Below are 15748 nucleotides of genomic sequence, written 5' to 3'. Positions count from 1 at the left end.
TATAGAACAATCAAGATATTACATAGCTACAGAAAACGGTGCTAATTCACAGCTCAAGAGGTCTAAGATGCATAGCTTTATAGAATCATTCATGGAAAAATTATTCTATAATCTAGTATATATTAATATTGTATTAATACTTTCTGATGGAAAACTTCGATGATAGTTTTTCTAAGAATCATCAGTGGCAATAACAATAACTGTGATTCTGGTTGTAACTTACATTTTCCTACATAAATGGATCATAAAGAATATTTTTGAAATATATGGTTGATACCTATATATGATGTAAAAAATAACCCAGTATTTATGTAAAGCTTAATTATAAAATGCACAAAAAATTAATACTCTTAATTTACATTTTAGCAGGAAGTTATTTAAGTGACATAGAAAATTTTGTACATCACTATCTGGAAAGTCATAAAGTTTTTATTTATAAATAGTGAACAAAAACAAAATGAGTTGATGATCATTTCAAATTCATATATAATTAGGATAGCTTTGGACTCCAATGGGATAAAGATAAAAGGAATGCTGGCAAGGAGAATACCAAAATGCAAGGATAGGCAATTTATACGTGGTGGTAGTGGTAGTTGTGTGCCTTGGAGTCTGTTCCAACTCTTAGCAACCCTGTATAAGTTTTCCAAGGCTGTAAAGTTTTACAGAATAAGAAAGCCTCATCTTTTTACATCAGACTGGCTGGTATATTCGAACTGCTGATCTTCTGTTTAGCAGCCCAATTCGTAACCCAGTAGGCTAACAAATGTTCTTAGTTTATAGGTTTTGACGTTGGTAAGTGTTTTTTATTTGATCCTCTCTCATAGCAACTCTGTATAAAGTTTCTGAGGAGTGGCTGCTGGGTTTGAACCAGCAATCATTTTATTAACAGTCCAATGCTTATCCCATAGCTCCACACCAGGACTCCATAATTCATATGTGGTGGTGGTGTGGCACAACAGAATGAAATACTGCCTGGTCCTGTGCCAACCTAATAATCTTCGCTCCTCCTGAGACCATTGCTGCCACCTCTATGTCAATCCATTTCACTGAGGGTCTTCCTCTTTTCTGCTGACCCTCCCCTTTACCATGCATGCTATCCTTCTCCAAGGAACTGGTCCCAACTGATAATATGTCTGAACTATGAGAGACAAAGTCTGGCCATCCAGTCGTCCAAGGAACATTCTGTCTGTACTTCTTTCAACACAGATCGGTTTGTTCTTTTGGCAGTACATGGTACTTTTAATATTTTCCTTCAACATTGTAATTCAAATGCACCAGTTCTTCTAAGGTCTTCCTTATTCATGGTACAACTTTTACATACATATGAGATTATTGAAACTACCATGGCTTGGATCAGGTGCACTTTAGTACTCAAACCAACATCTTTGCTCTTCAATATTTTAAAAAGGTCTTGCAGAGATTTGCCTAATGCAACACCTCATTTGATTTCTTGACTTCTACTTCCATGAGTGTTAGTGATTGTTCTGAGTAAAATGAAGTATTTGATAACCTCAGTATTTTTTCTCCATTAATGTGGATGCTGTTTATTGGTCCAGTGGTGAAAATTTTTGTGATCTTTACATTTCATGCAACCCATACTGAAGGCTGTGATCTTTGATCTTCATCAGTAAACATTTTCAGTCCCCTTCACATTCAGCAAGCAAGGTTGTATCATCTGCATATTGCAGGTTGATAATAAGTCTTTCCCCAATCCTGATGCCATGTTTTTCCTCATATAATGCAATTTATTAGATTATTTGCTCAGCATACAAATCAAATAAATATGGTGAAAAATATAACCCTGGTGGACCATTTCCGAATTTTAAACCATTCAGTGTTCCCTTGTTCTGTTCAGATGCATGCACCTCGGTCCATGTACAGATTCCTTATGAGCACAGTTAAATATTCCAGAATACTCATTCACTGCAATGTTTTCCATAGCATGCCATGATCCACACAATCGAAAGCCTTTGCATATTCAATAAAGCACAGGCAAACATTTTTCTGGTAGTTTGTGATTTCAGCCAAGGATTCATCTGACGTCAGCAATGATATCCCTCACTTCATCTCCACTCCTGAATACAGCCTCTTCACACTGACCACTAGAAATTTTATTAATATGGAAGGCAGCTGATTTTTTGACAGATTAGTTTCCGGCCTTATGACATAAAAATTTCCTAACAATAAGTATGAAGTCATTAATACTTATTCCTTATTAGGTTCAATAAGCATATGTAATCAATATAATAGACCAGTATGGTGGCTTCTGGGAGGGAAAGTAGATTAGGTTATTTGCATACTAAAGTGTGGCATGTGGCTGAAGACCTGAAGTAGGTGAGTGGAGGTGTGATGTTGGACTTGCAATTGAAGCTAAATTCCATCAAGTGTGTGTTTGTTTTTGTTTTTAAAATGGAATCAAGAAAAAAATATTGACCAGATCAATGGCTATGTGCTAAGTACCAGGAAATGTATTACTTTTATCAAAGAATAAAACCACATCTGGAACAGCAGCCACAACTGGAATCACCACCTCTTAAGTTTACAATAATTGAATGTCATTCTCCAAGATATATCTGATTTTCATATAAGTCAAATAGACAAGTTAAATGAGAATGTGGGGAAAATCTCTACACTTGTATGCTTTAAGTCATTGAAGGTGGTACTAATTTTTGCAAGCCCTCCAAGAATACAGCATTGCTTTGAGTTTACTATTTTCATGTTTAAGAGCAGTACTAATGTTTTCCATTTGGCCTTTATACCATAATAAACTATATTCCACATGTCAAACATCTAACATTTAGGTTTTTTCAGATGTTGTTGTTGTGAGGTGCCATTGAGTCATTACCAACTCATAGCAATCCTATGCACAACAGAAAGAAACACTGCCCAGTTCTGGACCAACCTCACAGTTGTTGCCACGCTTGAGCCCATTGATGCTGCCACTTTGTCAATCCATCTCTCTGGGGATCTTCCTCTTTTTCTCTGACCCTCCCTTACCAAACATTATATCCTTCTCCAGTGAATGGTCCTTTCTGACAATATATCCATAGTATGAGAGACAAAGTTTGGCCATTCTGGCCTCTGAGGAGCCAAGTTGTTGAGTATGTGTATTTCAATTACACATTCTGGAAATGAGAAAATCACTGCAGAATGTATTTGAGTCCCAGTGGACACAGAGTGACACAAATTGGAATTAAACTCCATTAAATATCTGACGTCCATGCCCCTTCTCTGACTGGTGTGCCACAATTACATTTTGGGTCTCCTAGAATTAGTGTCGGTTCACAAACACTGTCTATAAAAAAAAAAAAAAAAAAATCATTATTCATTTTCTCCAATGAATAGTCATTCTAGCAAAGGACTGCAGATCACATTAGAGAAGGATGGGAGGAAGATTGCTGTTGTTGTTAAGTGCTGTTGAGTTGATTCTGACCCATTGAGACCCTGTACCAGGTTTTCAAGGAGCAGGTGGTGAGCTTGAACCACTGACGTTGCAGTTCAAATGACTTTGAAGTCTGACGCATTAGCCCACAGCGCCACACCAGGACTCCTTAAGAGCATATAATTTGGGCAGTACAGGAAGTTCTCTGTCTAGTACACATGGCCACCAATTCATTCAAAGAGTTGTGGGTCCATGAATTGGCTCAGGTTTTAGAATTCATATATAGAGTCATGAATCTAATCTGATAATTCTAGGTGAACTGATGTTCACTTGATCTAGATTCTGCTGATTGAACAGACCAAATAAATAACAAATTCCTCTAAGTTTCACTGCTACTGACATCATTACTAAATGGTCAGCACTGTGTTGTTGTTATTAAATTCCATTGAGTCTGTTCCCACTCATAATGTATAGGGTTTCCAAGAAGCAGCTGGTGGGTTTGAACCCCTAACCTTGTGGTTAGAAATCCAGTACATATTCTACAGTGCCACACCAAGAATATAAATCCATATGAATCATTCTATTCTGATTACTGCTTTGATTATTGTTATTGTTGTTAGGTGCCATTGAGTTGGTACCGACCCATAGCAAACTTACGCACAGCAGAATGAAACACTGCCAAATCCTGGGCCAACCTCACTTGACTCCATTGATGATGCCACTTGGCCAATCCATCTTGTTGGGGGTCTTCCTCTTTTTCTCTGGCCCTCCACCTTATGAAACATGATATTCTTCTCCAGTGACTGGTCCCTCCTGACAATATGTCTGAAGTTTGGCCATCTTGGCCTCTAAGGAGCACTCTGGTTGCACTTCTTCCAAAATGGATCTACTGGTTCTGTTCGCAGCCCATGGCACTTTCAAAATCCTCCTCTAACACTATATCTCAAATACATCAATTTTTCTACAGTCTTCCCTATTCACTGTCCAGCTATTGCATGCATATGAGGTTACTGAAAACACCATAGCTTGGGTCAGGCGCACCTTAGTCCTCAAGCTGACGTCTTTGCTCCTCAACACTTTAGAAAGGTCTTGTGCAGCAGATTTGCCTAATGTAATACGTTGTTTGATTTCTTGACTGCTGCTTTCATGAGTGTTGACAGTTGATCCAAGAAGAATGAAGTCCTTGACAACGTCAAAATTTTCTCCGTTGATAAGAATGTTGTTTATTGGTCCAGTGGTGAGGATTTTTGTTTTCTTGACATTGAAATGTAATCCATACCGAAGTTCTGTGCTCTTTAATCTTCATCAGTAAATGTTTTAAGTCCTCTTTCAGCAAGTATGGTTTTATTATCTACATGTCATAGGTTGTTAATGAGTCTTCCTCCAATCCTGATGCCACATTTTTTTTCACATAACCCAGTTTTTCAGATTATTTTCTCAGCATACAGGTTGAATAAGTATGGTGAAAGAATACAACCTTTTAACACACCTTTTAAATTTTTAAACCATTCAGTGTTCCCCTGTTCTTTTCGAACAACTGCCCCTTGGTACAGGTACTGAACTGAAGAAAAAAATCATGCCTCTACTTTCCTTATATAAAGATTCTCTGGGCATATTACTGAATAATGCAGAAAGCATCAAGAGAAGATGGAAGGAATACACAGAGTCACTTTACCAAAAAGAGATGGTTAATGTTCAACTGTTTTAAGAGCTAGTATATGTGTCTAGGCAGGGCTGATGAAAGGAAATGTGGATACATCTCTTGTGATTGGACAGTGAATAATTGTTATCAGGACTGATTGTGAGGGTTGGAAATGTAAAGGTAGACATTGTGCAGCAAGGAGGGGAGTGATTAATTTTCCAGTCTACGAGCGGAGGTCCCTGGGACCATCAAGCACGAAGAGCAGACAACTGGACCCTACCCAGAGAAGCAGTGATGCCTGAGATGGAGGCAGAGAGGATGACATGGAGAGATGGAGTAGCTGGGGACTTTATACACAGACACTAGGAGGGGCTGTGTGCTGGACAACAGGGGGCAGTCTTGTACAGTATACACTTTGGTTGGTTGATGATGCCTGGAGGGGATTGCAACCATTGCAATGAAACAATATACTATAGTATGAATGTAAAACTAATGTTCTCCCAAGTAAACTATCACATAATTCACAATAAAACATTTAAAAAAAAAGAACCAATAGATACCCCAGAAGTAAGAAAACTGAAACTATCTAACTCATGTTCTGGGTTTTATTCATACTTAACAGTTTGCTTGTTTAAGCAAGGTTTTATGGATTGATTCGGTTTATGAATTCAATAGATACCTAATTCTAGGTTATTTTGGCCAAATGTTATATGTGCAGAAGTAAAACATGATTGTATAAAAAAATTAAAAAATTTAAAAAAAAGTAGCATATGATCAAGAGCCAATGATACTGAAGGAGGAAGTCCAAGTTACATTGAAGGAACTGGCAAAGAACAAGGCACCAGGAATTGATGGAATCAAAATTGAAATATTTCAAGAAAGTGAGGCAGCACAGGAGGCACTCTTTCATCTCTGCCAAGATATTTGGAAGACAACTGTCTGGCCTACTGATTGGAAGAGATCTATATGTGTGCCCATTCCAAAGAGAGGTGACCCAATGGAATGCAGAAATCATCGGACAATCTCTTTGATATCCCATGTGAGTAAAGTTTTGTTAAAGGTAATACAGAAATGGCTACAATCATACACTGACAGAGAACTTTCAGAGGCCCACCCCTGATTCAGAAGAGGCCATGGAATGAGGGATATCATTGCTGATGTCCGAAGGATCTTGGCTGAAAGCAGAGAATATCAGAATGATGTTTTCCTGTGCTTTATTTACTATGCAAAGGCTTTCGATCTTGTAGATCATGACAAGGTTTGACTATACTATCTATTATATTAGCCATGCCCATGATTGGTGGTTCAAGTTTACCAGCTGCTCCCTGGAAACTCTATACAGGGTTGCTATGGGTCAAAATTGACACAACAGCGATTGGTGTTATTGATGATTAATCACTGCCCTAAATCTTCAAATCCACAGGTCACATTCAACCCCAATGTTGACAGGTGTCTTTATTCAAATATGTTGTTGTTGTGAAGTTGTCTTTGAGTCAGTTCCTGTTCATAGCAATCCTGTTTCTGAGTAGCAACTGGTGGGTTGGAACTTCCAACCATGTAGTTTGAAGTCTAGTACTGATCTTACAATGCCATTCTAGAAGTCCAATTCAAATATGGCAGTTCTCAAATCTGATTCATAAAAGATAAAAATCACTGCAGTCTTCAAAGATTAGGGGCTCTATTTACAATTTTTATATAATGATTGTGGTGAAAGTTATATTCTCTGAGCACTCCATGGATGAATCTGTGCATACAATCTGATGAAATCACTCTAAATTTCCAATTTCCCTAAGCCTTTGGAAACATTCATCTACAGTATATCAAGGTCAATACAGCATTTCAGCATTATTGTCGCTGTTGTTGTTTAGTGACATCAAGCGGGTCCTGACTCATAGTGACACTGTATGTGGTTTCTAAGGAACAGCTGGTAATGAAATCAGCAGTCAAGAAGTTAAATGAAGTTTTTCATGGGCTAAATGTACTGTAAGGTAACTGTTTTAAATATTAAAAAGCAAAGATGTCACTTTGAGGTGTGCCTGAAGATAGTGGTTTCAATTGCTTCATACACATGGAAATCTTGACAAAGAATAAGGGAGACCAAAAAAGAGTTGAAGTACTTAAATTATGGTGTTGATGAAGAAAATCAATTATACTCAGAATAGATTGCCAAAATAATTAACAAACTTATCTTGAATGAAATACAGCCAGAATGTTCCTTAGAAGTCAAGATGGGAAGACTTAATTTACATATTTGAAATTGTTATCAAGGACAACCAACTTTTCTTGTTAACACATCCAAAGTAAGTAAATTATGAGAAGGCCATCACATTAGGAAAAATAAAGGGTCAGTTAAAAAGTGCAAAACTTTCATTGATATTGATTGACAAAGTGATTGCTATAATGGTCGCAAGCATAGCAACAATTGTGAAGAGGAGCAGTGCTGGGAATTATTTCATTCTTTTGCACATAGAATCAATTTGAGTAAGAACTAACTTGATGTTTTCTAACAACAACAATAAACCTGAATCAAAAAGTTGCATTAAAGAAAAATCAGTGTGCACTGATAAGATACAAACCTTTATAGCAATAATTTATCATTAGCTAAAGATGGACACTTTAATGGAGTCATATGAAATTCTTGAATGGAAATTTTGGAAAGTTCCATTTGGGAAAAAATACATCTAGAATGTTATGCATTTATCTTATCGTGCTAAGCCTGAGCAAAAATAAATCTTTCTGGGGAAGTGCTAATAAGCCATTAAGCATGACCTTTTAGGCAACTGATTGAAATTTGAGATAAATACCGCCTGCCCCCCCCAAACATACATAGAAAGCTAAATAATGTCACATTAAATGCTATATCTGATAGTTTCATTAGAATACAAAGTTTCTTGATTTATAGGATTATTAGGTTAGAGTATGTATTTATATGATCCTGTATGCTGTGCTCCTATAGCATAAGCACTGGACTGTTAAAAGCAAGGTTGGTGGTTCAAACCTATCTATCAGCTGCTTCTTGGAAAACCTATAGAAAGTTACTATAAGTTGGAAATGACTCATTATTTAACAACAACAACACTTGTTAGAATTATTTTATTTCTTATTGAGCTATTGTTTTTACTTGTTATACTTTTAACAATTAATAGTTAACACATCACCATGTGTGTTCTGCATCAAGCTATAAATAAGATGCTAGGAAAAAGCCTTCAGCAATCCTTGAAAAGACTACATATGGAAGCACAAGTCATGCTTATTAACAGCCTAGAGAAGAGGAAAGATGTTTTTCATTATGATTAATCTGAGGTAGCTACCAAACTTTCAAACCCAAGAAAAGTTTCTAGAAGATTATGTTTAAACACAATCAGCAGCTACTTGTTTGATAAGGAGGGAAAAGTAAGAATAAAAATAAATAAATAAATAAATAAATAAATAAATAAAAACTTTGGTAGTAAGGAATTGAAGCAGAGGATTTTCTGAAGAAGTATATTCTTAACTAAATAATGGCCTTGTGGTAATATGTTGTTGTGGTTAGGTGCCATCGAGTCAGTATCGTCTCATAGCAACCTTGTGTACAACAGAACAAAACACTGCCCAGACCTGGGCCAACCTCACAGTTGTTGCCTCGCTTGAGCCCATTGATGCTGCCACTTTGTCAATCAGTCTCTCTGGGGCTCTTCCTCTTTTTCTCTGACCCTCCACCTTACCAAACATGATAACCTTCTCCATAGACTGGTCCCTCCTGACAATATTTCCAAAGTATGAGAGACAAACTTTGGCCATCATGGCCTCCAAGGAACACTCTGTCTGCACTTCTTCCAAAACAGATTTATTGGTTCTTTTGGCAGCCCATGGCACTTTCAATGTTCTCCTCCAACATAATAAATCAAATGCATCAATTCTTCTACAATCTTCCTTGTTCACTGTCCAGCTTTTGCATGCATATGAGGTTATTGAAAATACCATGGCTTGGATCAGGTGCACCTTAGTCCTGAAGCTGAAATCTTTGCTCTTCAGAACTTTAAAAAGGTCTTGTGCAGCAGATTTGCCTAATGCAATACGTTGTTTGATTTATTGACTACTGCTTCTGTGAGTGTTGATAATTTATTCAGTTATTCTATCTTGTTTCTGTTGCTTTTGGGAAAATGTCAATTATTAGATGGATTGTCAATAATTAGATGAATATAGGTTGTTGTATTACTTAAGCTCTCTGATTTATTTCAGGTAGATGTGACCAGGAGATTAGCTTCTCTATTCACTTATATTATTACTCAACTCATAGTAATTTTAGCATATGTCAGTTATCTATGCTTTTCTAGTGCATTGACTCTTGCCTGGATTATGGCATCTAATAGGGTGTGATTGTATCTTGGCTATGTGGCTGCAATTCCTGTATCTTCTTAGTAACATAGGAAAAGAAAGAACACACCCAAAGGTCAAAGGAGGACCAAAAAAATAAAGAAAAACAGATTAGACACTATAATTGCCACATTAACAACAACAAACAAAAATAACATTTTTAAAAAAAAATGTGAGTAAGACTTTAATGTCCCTTTTTCAGCATCTTGCTTTCAAGGCAACCTGAGAAATTTCAAGATGTTTGGACTCTTTCCTTCTCTGTCTGTCTCTCTCACCTAAGCATGTTTAGTTGTTTCTCCTAGTGATAAACAGCCCAGGGCTGCAAGAGCAGTTCTGAAGAGTCTCCCGTTTTAAGCTTTCTGTTGACGCCTCCCCATTCTTTAATTTGGGGCTCAGTGATTTTTGCAGAACAGATCCATGCAAGTGCACAGTAGAACCCTCCATAATGGAAAGGTGTCTACTCGCTCAGACACACCTCTATTTACTAGAGTGGAGATGCGCAGACACAGGAAAGGAAATGAAAGAAAAAAAATGTTCACACCTTTATCTCTGATGATTGGTTAGGTCTCTGCTATGGGAGTTTTCTCCTGCTCCCACATCAGCTCCATCTCCACTGCATTTTTGACACTTTCCAATTCTAATACATTCATACATCTTACATTCCATGAATTAGCAATGGATGTTTACATCTGTTTCTCTTTCATTAATTAATTTATTTTTTTAAGGTTTTTATTGTGGGTTGAAAGTTTACAGGCAGATCATCAGTTTTACATTCAACAAATCATATACCTTATTTCATTACAATGATTATAATCCCCTCCATGTACCATCAGTTAACAATATTTCTCTCTATTCACTTTAGCTTTTTAAAAACAACAACAACAACAACAAAACAACAGTCAGGCATATATAATAATTTACACCTCCAAAGGGCACATTCTGTAAGTCTGCCTCCTAGCCACCAGCTCTTAATCATTCTCTTCCCATTAATCTAAAGTCTTCAGTTGCTCCCCCTCTCCATGAGCCCATCTCTGCCTCCAGAGGTCTCTGGTATTACTGCTTCTCTGGATAAGTTCCTGCATTCTGTTTGTGCTCTTCTCCCTTGAGGTTCCTAGGGTCCTCTGTTTCTGAACTGTAAGTTTAACCACTCCCCTGTTTTTGTTACAAAGCTTCTGCCTTTACAATTGTGACAGTTGCAACTAGTCATGTTAAAAATTATTCACTATTGAATCATACGAATCTTATTCCCATCTCTTTTCACCAAACCCATCTAGACAAGATGAAAACTATTCAGTGGGGACTCTTCCCCCACCCCATGTGCTTAAACTAAACTCTCTCTAGAAACCTTATAAGCCAGTCACTTTGTGCTTTTATCACCCCCTCATTTTAGGTTGCCAATGTCTAAGTTGTCCATCCCCATATATCCTGTGTACAGACAGGATAGCATTGATACTTAAAGTGAAGACTCCTTCCCTCTCTGTTGGTATTTAGAATTACTACCTCCATAGATTAGGTTCATCAAATTGGAGCAATTTACCCTTGTTTCCTTTATCAAAATCTCTTCATTTTGAGTAGTGTCCAATCAGGAAATTAAGTTTCCAGGGTTTACTCCATTTGTGTCATCACCATCTACTTGACTTTGAGGAGTCAACTCTTCCCCAGTTGCATTTGGAGTGCCTTCCAACCTGAGGGTCTCATCTTCCAGCATCATAGCTGACAATATTCTGGTGATTTTCATTAAGTTGCAATATTCAATACTCTGGTGCTGATAGTGTTTCACAGCTATTAGTAAGGTTTTCAGTGACTATGTATTTGGAAATAGTTTGTTTCTCCTTCTCTTTTGTATATCTCCATCTAGAAGCTCAGCTGAAACCTATACAGTGTGGGTGACTTGCTGGTATTTCAACTATCTGTAACATAGCTTCCAAAATCATATCAACACACAAGCCACTATAGTATGACAAACTGACAGGTGTTTGGTTGATTCTACCCATAGTATAATTTGATATTGCAAGTTGAGGCTTGAGTTTTTTTCTTTAGTTCTTTTAGCATGAAAAATACTGAGTATGCCCTTCTCTTGAGCTTTCATAACATCAGGGCTTTGTACATTTCATTATAATATTTTACTTTTTGTTCTTGAGCTTCCTTTTGGAATTTTCTGTTTAATCATTTTACATCATCATTTTTTTCTAGCTGTTCTTTGCTGATTCTCCAGTAAACTTTCACTTTCTTTCTGTATTATATTCTTAATGTCTTTCAAAACCTTATCTGGCATTTTGGTCATAAGTATTCAAGACATCAAATGCATTCTTGAAATGATCTCTAAATTTAGGTGGGGTATACTTAAGGTCATATTTTGGCTCTCATGGACTTGTTTTCATGTTCTTCGTATGAGTAATTGATTATTGCTGTTTTTGTTATGTGCCACAGAGTTGATACCGACTGATAACAACCCTATGCACAACAGAACAAAACACTACCCAGCGCTGTGCCAACATTACAATCACTGCTACATTTGAGCCCATCACTATTGCCACTGTGCCAATCCATCTATTTGATAGTATGTCCAAAATAAGAGAAAAGAAGTCTGACCACCCTCACCTTCAAGGAACATTCTGGTTATATTTTTTCCAACACTTATTGATTTGTTCTTTTGGTAGTCTGTGGTACTTTTGAGATTCTTCTCTAATGCAATACCTCAAATGCATTAATTGATCTATGGTCATCATTATTCACTGTGCAACTTTTGCATTCCTATGATGCTATTGAAATACCTTGGCTTGGGTAACCTTAGTCCTCATACAGACATCTTTGCTCTTCTACACTTTATTTATTTATTTTAAGGTTTTTATTGTGAATTGAGTGAAAATTTATAGGGCAGATCATCAGTTTTACATTCAACAAATAATACTCTGAGTTTCATTACAATGATTATAATCCCCTCCATGTAACATCAGTTAACAGCATTTCTCTCTGTTCACTTTAGCTCTTTATTTTTTAATTAATTAATTTATTTTTAAACACCCAAGCATATGTAATAATTTACACTACCAACGGACACATTCTGCAATTCGGCCTCCTGGCTGCTATCTCTTCTCCCATGAATCTACAGTCCTCTCTTCCCACAAATCTAGAGTTCTTAGCTTCTGCTACTCCCCATGTCCCCATCTCTGCCTCCATTTCTGGTGTCACTGCTTCTCTGGATAAGGTCTCATATTATACTTGTGCTCATCTCCCTTGATGGTCCTAGGGTCTTTTGTTTCTGGATGACAAGATTAACTACTTACCCATTTTTGTTACAAAACTTCTACTTTTACAATTGTGACAGTCACAATTAGTCATCATAACAATTATTCACTATTAAATCGTAAGAATCTTATCCCCATCTCTTTTCACCAAAGCCTTCTAGACAAGATGAAAACTATTCAGTGGGGACTCATTCTTCCCCCACACAATCTTTAGCTAAAATTCCCCTTGAAACCTTGTAAGCCAGTCACTCCATGCCTTTATCACTCCCTCCTTTTAGGTAGTCAATGTCTACGTTGCCCATTCCTATCTATCCTGTGTACAGATGGGATAGCCTTCATACTTGATGTGAACACTCCTTTTCTCTCTATTGATATTTAGAATTACTACCTTCATAGGTATTGGTCAGGTTCATCAAATTGTAGCAATTTACCCTGTTTCCTTTATCAAAAATTGTTTTGTTCTTTTTTTTTTTAATATCTTCCTTTAGTTGAGTTTTAAGTAAGAAGTCATTAAGGTTAGGTCAAATGGGTACTATCTGCAACTTTTGGGTGTACTTACATGAGACCTCTCACTTCATATAACCTGGATGCTTCACTCTCAGCTATAGACCTCTGTGGCTATGTCCTTGTCCATAGGTTCAGGTGTCTGCAGGACTCACCACATTTTGGACTAACAAGCCATTCCTCTACTCTCTCTAATCTCCAGGTCAACAGGAGTCTGGGGAACATAGTTGAACTCAGTCCATTTCTTCATTGCTGACGTCCCCCTCTTCCACTCACCAGTAGACCAAGATGGTTGCCAGCAAGCTTGCATGCCTGCTCATGTGTTCCCTTTGAGTTTTAGTCTTATAGGGTGTCAGGGACTGGCCTCGACATAGGTGTTTGATTGTTCACGAGTGTTTGGTTCACGAGGAGGAGATATCTGGCAGCGATAGGGATAGCAAAAGAATACACAGAAAGACAGAAGGAGGGAGACAAAAAGGCACCCCAAAACCAGGGTGATCATTTTTGAAGCTGTATCTTCTGTCACTCTAGCTGTTCCAGGCTGCCCTGCTTTCCTTTATAGTGGGAATGCCCCACCTCAGAAGGTTCTGGATGTTGCTCAAGATTCCACCTAAGGTCCTATACACTGCAAAGGATACACAAGAGGCCTATTTCACTGGGGAAGATCTAAAACCTGTTTTAGGTATTCCAATCCATTATAGGCTGAAGACCTGCTTACACGCTTTGCGTAATAATGTTCTCTGACATTTCTGTCTATCCAACTCAAGTTTCCATTTTACAGTAGTAGGCAAGGGAAACCAATATACATAAGACAGTCAAGTACCTTAGTAATATTTCCCCTCTTCAAACAATGTCTTGATCCCTGTATCACAGAGCCCTGTTGTTCCAAGTTTGAGCATGTATCACTATATATCTCTATCCCATTTGTTGTTGTTGTTGTCAGGTGCCATCGTGTCGGAACCGACTCATAGCGACCCCATGCACAGCAGAACGAAACAATGTTCGATCCTGGGCCAACCTCACCACCGCTGCCACCCCCGAGTCCATCAATGATGCCACCTGGCCGATCCATCTCGTTGGAGGTCTTCCTCTTTTTCTCTGACCCTCCACCCTACCCAGCATGACATCCTTCTCCAACGATTGTTTCCTCTGGACTACATGTCCAAAGTAGGAGAGACGAAGCTTAGCCATCCTGGCCTCCAAGGAGCACTCTGGCTGCACTTCTTCCAAAACAGATCTATTGGTTCTTTTGGCAGTCCATGGCACCCTCAGTATTCTCCTCCAACACCACAACTCAAAGGCATCAATTCTTCAACGATCCTCTTTATTCACTGTCCAGCTTTCGCATCCATATGAGGCTATTGAAAACACAATGGCCTGGGTCAGGTGCACCCTAGTCCTCAAGCTGACATCCCATTTAGCTCTTGCAAATATGTCTCAGTATTCCCCTATCTACCTTGTTCTTCCACCCCCTCTCTCTTCTTGTGTACTACCCTCTCCAACACTGGGGCTATGGTGTGTATGCTCCTACCTTGTGCTCTACCACTGCTTCCCTCTACCACCCTCAAACCTCCCATTCCTACCATACCAGTAAACAACAAAGAAAGTATTTTTTTTCATTTTAGTATGGGTAACGTTTCTTAAGATTTTACAATAATGGTCTTAAGCAATATTTGTCCGTTTGTGACTGACTACTTACATTCAGTATAATGTCCTTAAGATTCATCCATGTTATGCGGAGGCTTGCAACATTCCTGCTATTCTTCAAGGTAGCATAATATTCCATTGTGTGTATGTACCAAAGTTTGTTTAACCATTCTTCCATTGATGGACACTTAGGCTATCACAATTGTTTTACTATTATGAATAGTGCTGCTATGAACATTGGTGTGCATATATCTACTCATGTTATGGCTCATATTTCTTGTGGATATAAACCAAATAGAGGAATTGCTGAACCATATGGTATTTTTTATGAGGAAACACCATATTGCTTTCCAGAGTGGTTGGATCATTTTGCAATCCCACCAACAATGTTGGAGGGGACCAGTCTCTCCACATCTTCACCAGCATTTATTATCCTCTGCATTTTTGAACTTCGCTGTCATTGATGGTGTGAGAGGATATCTCATTGTTGTTTTGATTTGCATCCCTCTAATAGCTCATGATTTAGAACATTTCTTCGTGGTTGTTGGCTGCCTGAATGTCTTTTTTGGAGAAGTGTCTGTTAATGTCCTGTGGCTATTTTTCAATGGGGTTTCTTGACTTCTTCTTGTAGAGACACTGTATTTTCCTATAGATTTTAGAAATTAGTCCTTTGTCTGATATCTCAATGTAAAGAAAACAAAAATCTTCACCACTGGACCAATAAACAACATTCATATCGTTGGAGAAAATATTGAAATTGTCATGGACTTCATTATTCTTGGATCAACTATCAACACTCATGGAAGCAGCAGTCAAGAAATCAAACAATGTATTGCATTAGGCAAATGTGCTGCACAAGACCTTTTTAAAGTATTGAAGAGCAAAGATATCAGCTTGAGGACTAAGGTGCACCTGACCCAAGCCATGGTATTTTCAATAACCTCATATGTATGCGAAAGGAGCTCAGGT

The sequence above is a fragment of the Chrysochloris asiatica genome, unplaced genomic scaffold (assembly GCF_000296735.1).
Source record: "Chrysochloris asiatica unplaced genomic scaffold, ChrAsi1.0 scaffold00382, whole genome shotgun sequence".
Classification (NCBI taxonomy): Eukaryota; Metazoa; Chordata; class Mammalia; order Afrosoricida; family Chrysochloridae; genus Chrysochloris; species Chrysochloris asiatica.
This window is presented reverse-complemented; position numbering follows the sequence as displayed.